This window comes from Leptidea sinapis, chromosome 10 (assembly GCF_905404315.1).
Source record: "Leptidea sinapis chromosome 10, ilLepSina1.1, whole genome shotgun sequence".
NCBI lineage: Eukaryota > Metazoa > Arthropoda > Insecta > Lepidoptera > Pieridae > Leptidea > Leptidea sinapis.
In genome coordinates, this window is record NC_066274.1 from 6,696,768 (window position 1) to 6,707,264 (window position 10,497).

A 10,497-nucleotide genomic window follows, 5' to 3' on the forward strand; every position below is an offset into this window, starting at 1 on the left:
CTCTCTCTCGTTTTCCTGTGAATCCAATTCAATCGACAAACCCCACAACAACTAACCCGAACACCAAACAAAGATCACAAAATCTCGATAGAGATTTAATGGACCTACTCATCTCTCCACCCTCATTTAATCCTGAGGAAGATTTATTAAATCCACCTTCCAATATTCCTGACACCTTAAGGGATGAAATTGAACACGAACTACTTGACTTACCTCTTCAAAACTTAACTGACTTAACTCAACAAGAATCAGCTGACTTACCCCAATTAAACTTAGACGATCTACCCGACTGTTTAATAGAACAAAGCACACCTGAAGTCCAGGTACACGATCCTATACCATCCACTAGTACCTACATCCCCGGATGTGCCAAATGACGAGTACTCAACTTTCCTAAAATCAATATCAAATAAGGATAAGACATTCGACACTTGTATCGAAGAACGCAATGAAAGTTTGTTGAAAAGCCCATCAAAAATAATCCTAATCCCCACTTCAATTGACTTGGATGAATCAAACCCGTACATCGCAGAAATCCTAGGCAACTCAGAAAATTCCGATAGTATTACTAGCAGTGAAAAGGAACTATTCAACTTTATAATAATAAATATATTACCTCTTATTCACCAGAGTTCATCACTTTGAAAATGCTACATACCCTGAAATCTTTGAAACATTTAAACATATTAGAAACAAATTACTAGTAATTGAAAATATCTCCGAAATTAGCATTTCTGATTTGAAAAACCCATTTGAAAAACATTCTTTTATTAAAATCTATAATATGTTGAGTTATCTATTCCATAAAACAAACATAAAAATAGTTATCTATCATAATAATATTATATATCCTTCCCCATCCGAAATAAAGAAAATTATGTATGAAAACCACATCATCCCCGCGGCAGGTCATTTGGGATCCGTCCGTATGTTCAATAGGATTAAAGAAACGTACTATTGAAAAGGTATGCGTAGTGACATCGAAACATATGTCAAGCAATGTAAATCATGTTAGGAAAATAAAGCTTTAAGGAAAATAAATAGGGCCCCAATGCAGATCACAAGCACTTCAACTGCTCCATTCCAACGCATATCTCTGGATGTCGTAGGTCCACTGCCTGATGCTGGCACTGCAAGGTTAAAGTATATCCTCACTGTCCAAGACGACCTCACGAAGTTCTCTTCTGCATATCCCATGCGGAGCACCACAGCCGAAGAAACAGAATGCTTGTTACACTTTATTTCTATATTTGGTATACCCAAGATGATTCTCACTGATCAGGTTACCAATTTCACGTCAGACCTATTCAAAAAGACATGTCAGTTCCTTAAAATAAAAAATTTATGGTCTTCACCTTACCATCCTCAGACTCAAGGTGCTCTTGAACGAAGTCACTCAACCTTAAAAGAATACCTAAAATCATACATAAATAACGAACAGACAAATTGGCCCCGATACGTTTATACAGCCATACTCACGTACAACACATCCGTACACTCCACGACGCATTATGCACCATTTGAGTTAATGTTTGGCTGTAATCCATTCATCCCTAACTCAATTTATAATGAAGCTCCAGGAGCTACATACCCAGACTATGTCCGTATGCTCCAAAATCGCCTCAAGCACTCACGTGATAAAGCGTTAGAGTATATAAGGAGTTCAAAAGAGTCATCTAAAACCTACTACGACTCTCACACTCGTCCGGTTCAATATAAAAGTGGTCAATACGTCTACTTGAAAAATCACAGACTCAGACGGGCACTCTCCCCGATGTGGAAGGGCCCTTACAAAATAGTTAAAGAAAGAAATAACACTCTCACATTACTCATCAACCGGCGTCATGTTACACACCATGTAGATCAAGTGAAATCGGCAAATGTCGAACTTGACCGGTAGTGTAAAGATTACATAGTTGCATTATTTAAAAGTAATCATATACTCACTATTATAATTTGTTTTTGTTTCTTTTTATTAGATACGATATTCACCTTTACCTAATCATACCGTTAGGAATAAGAAACATAAGTTAGCCTGTAGGTTTATTAGAATAATGTTTTATGTTTAAAATAATTATTAGTATACACCCATTACATTAAGTATATATATATATATATTATAATTTACAGAATACCATGTCAGGCTCGAAACCAACAAGACTATTACATACAACAGATATATTCAAGCCCCGGACTTTATTTCGACTATTTTGGTTACCTGAAAATCAACAGCGGACAAGTAAACGTCATAATGCCGTTTGACTTATCCCATTTCAACTCACATATTGAAAACATAAACTCAGCCCTGACCATAGCTCAAGATTTATGTAAAAAGTCTGGACTGGCTCAAGTTGAAATTAGCTGTCATAATATGATAAGTCCTTTGGTTGCGCGATATTCAGATATGTATAAGGAATTTTCGTCCATTTCACATTTATTAGAGAAAAGATCAAAACGAGCTTTGATAGGTGGAGTAGGAATAATAATAAAACAAATATTCGGAAACTTAGATGAAACTGACGGTCTCCGGTTTAATGATGCCATTACTTCTCTACATGAAAATCAAATTAAATTGGCTTCACTGATGAAAAACAATATTTTATTAACTACATCAACAATCTCATCATATAATGATACAGTAAACAAAATAAGGGTCAATGAAATCAATTTAAATAAGGCTATCGACAAACTCTCAATAAAACTAGCAAACGTCACTAATGCAACAAATCAAATGTTGTTACATTTTAATATGTATCAAATTCTTAATAATTTAGAAAACTCAATCTTAACTTTGTCATTCCAACTGGAAGAATTAACAAATGCAGTTCTATTTGGCAACAAAAATATTCTGCATCCATCAGTAATTACCCCGCAACAATTATTTAAAGAGCTCGTCGATAACCATCAATATTTGCCTAGCGATCTGAAATTACCTGCAAAATTAGATATAAGTTCCATTAATGTTATTGTAAATGTATCTAGGCTAATTTATCACTATACTAACAAATAAGATATTTTTTATATTACATCTTCATAAGATACATAATAGCTTTAAGGGTAAATGTATACACTTCTACAATAAAGTCCCAGCCACTGTTCAGGCATTATCTATAAATAAATTTAAATGTTTTATAAAAAAAACGGCTCTGTCGTAAATCCTATTACTCCACTGCTGAATATCTAAATGATCGGACAGCCTGGGACTAGATTGTGATTATTTTATAGCGATTGAAATGACTGTACAATATTGTATATTTTTATTGAAAAGAGCGCAAAAAAAAGAATGCTGGGAGAGTTACTTGCGCCGCTTCTTCTCTCTCAGAGCGCCATTTGTTTCCGAAGCGGTAGTAGTATAAGAAATGACATCAAAAAGAATTCTAAAGGAATCAATTTTGAGAAAATAAATGCCTTTTTTTTATGCCTTTTTTTTACAGATTGACATTTAGTCTCTATCACTGAATATGTTTTATTTCACAGTGAAAGTGATAAGTGAAACACCCATAAATTGTGAATACCAATTTATTTACGGTCATTTAGATATTTGGAAATCCATAGAGAACAACAAATGGTTATTCATACAATCAGCATCGAACAAAGTTTCCATAGATTGTCGAAACTCAAAAATTTTCGAATTTGACATTTTAGGTACCGGCATACTCACGCTACCCAGTAATTGTATTGGATATTGTAAAAGTACCACTTTAATTCCTAAGTATAACTCGTTAAATGTTTCTGTACCCATTGGTTATCCAAGTTTTAATTTGTTAAGTGATAAATGTTGTAACATAACTAAATTTAATCAACTCAGTTATAATGTATCCCCTATTGAACTACAGAACATAGATTTAGATGATTTTAAATTAAATAAACACATTTACTTAAACCAACTGCAGAACATAGACAAAATTATAGAAAGTCCACACATTATTAAATACGGGATACATTATTCTGTTCTAACTATATTTATTTGTGTAATAATATTATTTTATGTTTCGTATATATTATATAACTGTGTAAGACCTGGCAGCAGACCTAAAGTAACGATACCAAAAGTAATATTTAAAACAAAATCAGAAGATATAGAAAGTAATAATTCCGGACATCACGAAATTCCATCACCTTCTATTAGAACGAAAATTTAAGATGATGTTGGTTGGAACTTCGGATTCTCCCCGAAGTTCCTTCTAAGGGGGGAGGTGTTATACCCCAGTTATATAGGAATTAATGCTGACTTAATTGCTATTCCATCTCAACCAGCATTATTGAATCAGTTATATAAGCCCTAGCTGCGCGCGGGCAGGCAGTTCATGCTCGCTTCTCATAAGTTACGGTTCTGCCCAAGTGCCTCTAAAACTATTATTGTATAATCAAGTCTTTATATTCCTTATAATATATTATATTTCTCTGTGCAAAATAAATGTTTTTTTTTTTAAAAAGCGAACTCAAAAGAGACCCATAACATCTCGAAAGATAAGTTTGAGGCTTCAAAATGCAAGTGGTGTTGATGTAAGTTCCCAAACTGTGCGAAATCGCCTGCATGAGTACGGCCTTCGAGCTCGATGCCCAATTAGGTGCCTACCGGTACGTCACGGGAATCGCGCTCGTCAAAATGAATGGTGTAGAGAATGCAGAATATGGATCCTGGAATAATGGGATAAAATTATGTTTTCCGATGAGTCGCGATTCGGGTTTAAGCCTGATACAAGAAGGGTGCGAGTGTACCGTCGGCTCCGAAATACTGAAAGGCTCAGGTCCATTCAGGAAGTTCACCCATACTTTATACAGGTTCAACAGTTATGGTATCGGCGGGTTTTATGAAGAACAGGTGAACTGTGCTGGTTTCTGTAAATGGAAACATGAACGCTGAAAATTACGTTGAGGATATTCTCACACCTTATGTCTATCCAATTGCACAAACCTTTGGCTCCGATTTTACGTTAATGCATGACAATGCGCGTTCACATACAGCTCGGCGAACCAGTATAGTTAGCAACGGAGAACGTCCGGGTATTGCCCTGGCCTGCACAATCGCCAGACCTCAATAGAAGAATATCAAGAATACTGCAAGCTGACATAAACAGTCTCATTAATTCAGTGAACAATCGTTGCCGACAAGTACTGAATAGCAGAGGAGGCCATACTTTGTATTAAATTATCCTACTCTATTCTGTTTTAATACCTAATTATCAACAGTTGCATACGAGACTTTATCTAAACCCAGAATATGAATCCTCTAAAAGATTCTGGAACAGTTAGCTTACTGCTAACATTAAAACATCAGTTCTAGTAGTAACCTAATATCATTCATTACTGATTATATACAAATAAACTAAGTATTAATAAAACAATTATTTATTTTACTAGTAATTTACATGTTGTATAGTGCAATAATTAAAATTCACTCAAATACAATGGTCTTTTGCAGCGTTTAAAATGAATCGCTCATTTTTTGTAAACGAAACAATAAAAATATTGAAGAAAAATGGCGGGAATTCGGATAACCTATAAGTGTGGAACGCGCGTAAACGAAAATGTTCTTTTTTTGAAATTCATACAGATACCACGCATCGAGCAATAAGAATGTGGCTGTCTGTTGAAACTCTTGGGGCATGAAGGGATCTAAAATAAAACATAGGTATGTTGTTATGAAATTCAGTACAACATTACAACACTCGTTTGGATGATGTAATGGTTATAAGAACATTGGGTGTTTTAATGTTGGCTTTAAGCTATCTGTTTCAGAATCTTTAATAGAGGATTTAAAGCATGGGTGTAGATAAAAAATAAAATACAACAATGTGAAAAACCATCCTAAATGTTAAATTACGTTGCTTAGACTTTTTCGATGTGTTTAGTTTTAGTCAAATAAAATTCAATTACCTACACAAATTAAATTTGAAAAAAAAATTATGAACGATGCGGGACTCGAACCCGCGACCGCGTCGGTAATAGTTATTTATGCAACTGTTGTGAAATAAGGGGTATCAAAACACGAATGTGGATTGATAATAGTATCACATGAGTGTTTTATAATACCTAATTATCAACAGTTGCATACAAGACTTTATCTACACCCATATGAGTCCTCTAAAAGATTCTGAAACAGTAAGCTTACTGCTAACATTAAAACACCCGTCCTAGTAGTAACCTAATATCATTCATTACTGATTTTATACAAATAAAGTAAGTATTAATGAAACAATTATTTATTTTAGTAGTAATTTACATTTTGTATAGTGCAATAATTAAAATTTACTCGAATATAATGTTCTTTTGTAGCGTTTAAAATGAATCGCTCATTTTTTGTAAACAAAACAATAAAAATATTGAAGAAAAATGTCGGGGATTCGAATTACCTACTTTTTTTTACGGCGCGCGACGTTCTGGTAGTGTGGCACGCGCGTAAACGAAAATGTTCTTTTTTTGAAATTCATACAGATACCACGCATCGAGCAATAAGAATGTGGCTGTCTGTTGAAACTCTTTGCGCATGAAGGGATAAAAAAAAACATAGGAGTGTTGTTATGAAATTCAGTACAACATTACAACACTCTTTTGGATGATGTAATGGTTATTAGAACATTGGGTGTTTTAATGTTGGCAATAAGCTAACTGTTTAAGATAAAATAATAAATCCTGTAGACTGTAGAGTGTAGATGAAGCCACAACCTGAGAGTTGAACAAGACATATCAAGATTTATTTGAACGTGACATCACTCAAACGGATGGCTCAGTGGAAGAGCACTCGCACGGAACGCGAGACGTCACGCGTTCGAATCCTGCATCGTTCATGAATTTTGTTTTCAAATTTTATTTGTGTAAGTTATCCCAGAAGTGAGGGTTATCACTTTAAAAAAAATATACAAAATGTTTAAAAATTGACATTTTGCTTACCATTGATTGATTTGGGCGTATAACGTTTCCCGCGTTTTGTAGTGGACGCCTTTGTTCAGTAGTGGACGTCTTCCGGCTGATGATTATGATGATGATGAATATACTAAATATGAGACAATATTATTTTATTCATGACTTAGATCTGAGTAACACAAATAAAAATTATCACAGAGGCCATCAAGCAGAACGGACCGTACGTTGGATAGTTCGTTGAAAGTATTTGTTTCTTTGTTCAGCCTGGAGTCTTTTCCTCTAGCGTGTAAGAGCTCTTCAGTACAGTTCTGTACAGCATCTTGCAGTTTCTGTTCTGAACGCTGCAGTATATCTCTCCAAAGTGATTTGATGTCGTCTTGATGCTGGCAAGGGTTACCTCTTGTATTGAGGGACATTAACGTGGTGTTGTAGAGTAATCTGGAATGTCACATGAAGTTTGTATAAACACAAGACATTGCATGTCAAGCTTGGCTTACACAATAGCCAAGCAAATCTCTCTTAGAAAAAAGCTGTTCGCTCTATTGTACTAATCGTGCAGTCATTGATAGATTAACAGATGATGGCTATATAACCTTGTAAAAAACGGAGATAGCCGAAATCCACTACGTTTTAAGTAACTGTTCGCGTTCAAACTTAGCCGGATTATACTTCGTGGCTAATCGCAACCACGTACCGGATTGTGGTGGTAGGTAATTATTATTATAATTGCTACTATTTCAAACTTATGTTAAATGACTGCACGTTTCATACACGTTTCAAAATTTACTTAGGCAGTCCCGCCTGTTATATCCTAGTGTCCTCTTTGTTACACAGTCTTTCAGCATAATCAATCTTAGTGTTGGAAGGTGTATTAGGGAGATATTATATACGAATCAATGACAGGGATTGTAAGCGAATCCCATATTTTCATGTATTGCAAGACATCCATAATCCTCTATTATAGTTGTTTTAACACTAATGTAAGCCAATAAAAATCTGGATCTATATTGTGACATGATACAAAATTCAAACGTCGAAATGCAAAATTCTACCCACATCATGTTAGCGTGTGGCATTCTACAACCGCACTATAAATGCAGTTAAGCTTAAGTCCAATTATACAAACTTATGTATGTGGAATAGTCATTTTTAGATTTAAGTTTTCTATTTTATTGTTTTATTGCACCGTTGTACTTAGCAGTAAGTATTGTTTTCAAAAGGTTGTAAATAAAGGGATTGAGAAAAATTCCCAAATAACAGATGTTTAGTTAAGATATTTTAGAAAGCGTGGGAACGTAAGTATAGTTTTGTCTCGTGGCAAAAATGTACATTATAAGTACTGAGAGTGTAAGAACGAAGTATGACCGATGCGGGGGTGAGAACACAGTAGTAAGTAAGATATAATTGTATGGGACTCAAGCGGGCAGTTCCTACTTAACTTCGATGCACGACAGACCTCTGTCCTTTAACTCTGTCAATTTTTTCTAATAAATATACTCACTTTAAATTGACCGCCCCGTGATTCCTTAATTATAACATCTTAATAAACATTTAGTATACTATCCAATAAATTCCGATACTACATGTATATATATGTACTACAATTTAACAAGACTAAGAATTAACCTCAATTCCTCAGACAAGCGTGTGTAAGCTTGATCAAAGTATGGAGAGTCAATCTTTTGTACGACGCGGAATCTAGTAGCAGTTCGTTGAACCTCCTCCTGTGATTCGTATACACGGACAAACATCTGAAACCAGACCACGTAAATTGGTGAACTATAATGCAACAAGTTCTATACCTAAATATCGATGTTATTGAACAAAAAGATAAAATCTGAGAATGATTCTTAATTCTTGACGTCATCACACAACTTATATTATACGTATAAGGTAAGAACGCCCCTGTATCCATTAAAATGTAATCCATTTAAATGTTGAATATTTTTAATGCAAGAAGTGGACAAGCAAGTGTAGAGGGTCACCAGATGTTAAGTGATCACCGACGCCCACATTATCCTGTCACACCATGGGATCACAGAAGAAGAATGGTTAACGCACATTTTTTTGAGGTACTCATTTCGTATCATCCAGGAAAAACCTTGCATGGAAGCTCAGATGTCAGACAGCCAGATGGTGGGGATGATATCCTAGTTTGTGGCGTGTCAGTTGAAACTAGAATTGTCTGGCCGGAATCACGTCAATCACATCTTCGGATCGCTCCCCGTGGTAGATGCGGCAGAATACACAAAACGAAGAGATTTGCGACGCGTTTCTACGCAACGCTTAGTTGTCTAGCCGTACACAATGCACTGGATCTCCGATATTTGAGCAACTCTGGGTTAAACGCGGCAAGCTGATGCTTGGGCGATCCAGACCAGAAATGAGAGTAGTACACTACCATATATAGCTGGACCTGCGCATTGTATAGTGCTAGGTTGTGGGCCGACTTGTTGAATAATTGTCTTGCTTTATTTATGACCCCTAGTTTCTTTGAAGTACTTTAGGCGAGGTATTAAGGGGAATGTTTTCGAAGAGTAGCGATACGGCAAATGAGTTTTTACTTGTAGTATTTAACGTTGACTCTACTGGGGGTAAAATTTTACTCTGTTTACAAGAGAGGATTTGAAAGACGCGGCCTGTATGCTGTGTCCAGTAGAGAAGCTGATGGTCCACTTGCATAAACTCTCGAAAAAGCCCAAAATGATGGAAGTGTCGAGACTAGTGCCTTGTACTGGTAGAATATATTGTTAGAACATAAAAACAAAAGAAAACCATCAGAAATTTAGTTGAGAACTATCTTAAAATATACCTTAGTCAATAGATTCAATATAGCACTGAGTAACGCGTCCAAGTGTTTCTCTTCAGGATACTTGAACATACATTCCACATCTATCGTAAGCGTCTCTTTACCATCATCTCCAGCTTCAACACGATACACCGGCTTAGAATGATTCGATCCTTCATAATTATTCTTTAAAATACTGTTGGCATCTTCATTATACACATTTCCAGCTACAATTTCCACAGACATCATACCAAGCATTTGAAAGTCAGCAGAAACCCCGTACATAATACAGATCGTTGCTATCACGTAAATATTCATAACTCTTTCATATTCAGTCTCGTTGCGAATTTAATAATATAAAATATTTTGTTTCCTTGGATCGTTACGCGCCGCAATAAAAACTGTATATAAAAGATCGCGTGGTGATAAGAAGTTTAATGTCGAATATATTTTTATGGTCGAATATGTGTTGCCCTAACGAACGTGGCCGAAGTAATAATGCTACTCTAATGCAGATCTTTATGTTTAGAATTTTAATTGACTTAAAGGCAATGTATGGTACAGATTTTTGCAATGATACCGTACAGACTTTTGTAATGAGACCGTAAAAACCGAAGCGTCAATTGGTTGCACTAGTTATCTTTCGTGTAGTTTTCTAGGATCTGATATTCTGTTCTCTTCCAGATAAATTTTTTCTCATTTTTTGTGAAAAAAGCAATCTCAGAATTATCGAGACCGCAATATAAAAAAAAACATAATAATATTTAAAAAACAAAAATGCATTTAACCAACTATTTCATAAAAATTCAAAGCATACTAGCTTTGCTGTTGATGTCTTTATA

At 35.2% G+C, this 10,497-nt stretch overlaps 1 long non-coding RNA gene across 2 annotated transcripts; it reads right to left on the minus strand.

Annotated features, from left to right (window-relative positions):
* Positions 1-4,488: 4,488 nt before the first annotated feature.
* On the minus strand, positions 4,489-10,054 carry LOC126966424 (uncharacterized). 2 transcript variants are annotated; one of them, XR_007729733.1, is made up of 5 exons: positions 9,680-10,054; positions 8,494-8,618; positions 7,087-7,305; positions 6,895-6,997; positions 4,489-4,842 (listed from the first exon to the last, which is right to left on the minus strand). It is a non-coding gene; the product is annotated as an uncharacterized LOC126966424 (long non-coding RNA). The 2 variants fall into 2 exon arrangements; XR_007729732.1 differs by lacking the exons at positions 4,489-4,842; positions 6,895-6,997 and having other exon boundaries at positions 7,005-7,305.
* Positions 10,055-10,497: the final 443 nt, after the last annotated feature.